Genomic DNA, 3082 nt, shown 5'->3' with positions numbered 1-3082 from the left:
ACTTTTGGTTGGAGAGCCTTTCAACTAATCGCTTTCAACAAAGTTGGCCGCCAGCCAACATTTAAGCTGAAATTAGTCAAGAACGTAAACCTACCGGTACGTAAACCCGAGTCAGCAAACGCGATCTGTCTTACCAGAGCGCCATGTAAATGAAAACTCAACACCGCAGAATTTTTCTGTGGTTGTAGCCCGTAGCGCAAAAATCTGCGGAATTTGCAACCGATTTCTTCCTTCTATAGATGCTTGGCACTCCGCCAGTTTTGCAGATGGTAAAAAAGTTATAAGTTCCTATTCAAAATACGTTTAAAATATTTGAAATTTATTATTGGATAAGGTTTTTTATTGAAAACTAAGTAGTTTATATTTAGCTACGATCTATTATAGCACGCAAAATAAATATCTCTGTTAAATATATATATTTAACTCATTTTTAAGAAAACCGCATATATATATAAATTTGACCTCAAATTGGGAGCAGTGCATAGTGTAAACAGAGGATAAAAGCGTTAATGAATTTGAAATAAAGTGGCAATAGCAGCGATTTGAGGTTATAATAATTTTGGCAGGCGCAAAGTTTGTTTACTCTGTTTTATTAAAGAAAAATATAAAATGAAGGTGAATAAATGATTTTGTTTGCATAAAACAATAACCGGAGACGTTTTAATAGAGTTTTAAAAGTGTTAACTGGTGATTTAGTGCATTTTTGACGTGGTAATTGCTCATAGAAAACAACGAAATTTAACAAAAGTTTTTTGTTTACAATTTTAAATGTTTATTAATATTAGCCCTCCCCCTCCGGATTGTTAATAGGGGGACCGAAACGCGTCGTTTGGTACCCCTCCCGACTTTTTCGGAGCTTTTTTTAGCAATTGCAGCCCTATACTAGAGAATTACCTTTAAAACTATCAACAGCTCTACGATTTTGTTCTCACAAGTGAAACTAGCCTTTCGAGCTTGTGTTTTGTATTCACGACGTTAAAACTGCATGAAATTGATAAAAACTTGTTTAAAATTAGTGTCTAGCCGCCAAAAAGTATGAAAACAAATGCAAAATCATACATTTTTAACACTTTTCTAACACTTCGCTACACCAACGAAAGCGAAATTCTGTTCGGCAGAAAATTCGATACTTAACGAAAATTTCGACACGGTTGCATAGCTCATAATCAACTCAAGCTCGAATGCAACTCATAATATGGGCCAAAATATGGAGGACAAAGGGCCATTCAGATACGACTTTCCTCGCTTTGCTTGACAGTTCAAACTTCGACAACAAAGCGTGAAACGCAGAAGGTATGCTACAATAAATGCTGTGACAGCTTTTGCGTTCTCCTTTTCCTCCATATTTTTTATCTGTTAAATAGATAGCAATATGATAATATGCATTAATAATAGCAATAAAAATTCCTGTTTACCCTATTTTTGTCATTAAATGCAAATGCAAGCGCACGAGAAAAGATACATGTAGACAGCTGATTGCCAAAGCGGGCAAAAGTTGAGAGTTGCCCAAGATTTGGCTTCGATTTACTTTGCTTTGCTTCAAACTTTTTTATGTGAGCATACTCGTGCATATGCCTACATCGATCTTATATATCAAAGTAAAAAACTATCAAGCAAATCGAAGAAAGTTGTATGTGAATCAGCCTAAAGCGTTTATTGTAGCGTACCTTCCACGCTTCACGCTTTGTTGTCAAAGTTCGAACTGTCAAGCACAGCAAGGAGTCTTTTAAAAGGTGTTCGCACGAGGCGATTTTGCATTCAACTCACACAGCGTTGCACGAAAAAAAGTTGAATGGCTAAATTAGTCAAGAACGCAGAACGTATACTTAAACGCAGTCTGCATACGCAGAATTTTGTCGAGTACTGGAGCCCTCAGTGTTGCTTACTACAGTGTTGTCACTCATCAATGCCATTTCATAAACTTACATTTTCAACTACAATTTTCCCTGCTATAATAGATCGTAGCTAAATAAATACTACTTAGTTTTCAACAAAAAACCTTATCCAATAGTAAATTTCAAATATTTTAAACGTATTTTGAATAGGAACTTATAACTTTTTTACCATCTGCAAAACTGACGGAGTGGCAAGCATCTATAGAAGGAAGAAATCGGCTTACACGTAAAAATCTAAATTCCGCAGATTTCTGCGGTACGGGCTACAACTACAGAAAAATTCTGCGGTGTTGAGTTTTCATTTACATGGCGCTCTGGTAAGACAGATCGCGTTAGCTGACTCGGGTTTACGTACCGGTAGGTTTACGTTCTTGACTAATTTCAGCTTAAATGTTGGCTGGCGACCAAGAATGATAGAATACAAGATTGCGCCGTCCTGGGCGTTGACATTTGTGTACCACAAGTAAACAAAGAATAGAGCGAAAAGAAAAACGAGTTGAAACTGCCAAAACAGTTCACTTTACAACGAAAAACGTGTTTTAATTTTACTAAATGCGAAAATATTGCATTTTTACCTAATCTATTAGAGAATAGGTAACATTTTAGTGCACTCCATTAATTTGCAATTGAGGCTGCTTCAGCAAACGATTTAGTGCACTCTATTGCTTTGCAATTAAGGCTGCTGCAGAAAACTGCGTCAGCATCTCAGCGGGATTGATTAGTTAACTTGCTAATGGAGGCTGCTTGGAGCAGAAGCAACATCATTGTGAGGAAATGCTGTTAATGTAATAATAAAAAAACATTTCGAGAACGGCTTTGCCGTGCCCAATGTACACAAAATGCAGCGATTCGTCCCAGCGCTACACTTGCATCTACGCATCTTGTATCTTTATGGCTGTCGCAATTTAACACACATCACTTCATTTTATTAGTTTTTACGCAGTCTTCAACTCAAAAATCACTTACAAATTGCAAATTAACACAGTTTAAACTGATGTTTCACTTATAATTCAAATTTTTCTTTCGCTGATTTGTAGACAAAGGTTTATTTATAAGTTACCACAACTGTCAAAATCGGCAAAACCAAAGTAGCGGTACCACTGACGGCGCCACCTTTGTTGGCTGCACCGTGGCTGGCGACCAACTTTGTTGAAAGCGATTAGTTGAAAGGCTCTCCAACCAAAAGT

Source organism: Rhagoletis pomonella, unplaced genomic scaffold (assembly GCF_013731165.1).
Source record: "Rhagoletis pomonella isolate Grant_MI unplaced genomic scaffold, Rhpom_1.0 Rhpom_scaffold_00019, whole genome shotgun sequence".
Taxonomy (NCBI): domain Eukaryota; kingdom Metazoa; phylum Arthropoda; class Insecta; order Diptera; family Tephritidae; genus Rhagoletis; species Rhagoletis pomonella.
Note: the sequence above shows the minus strand (reverse complement) of the source record.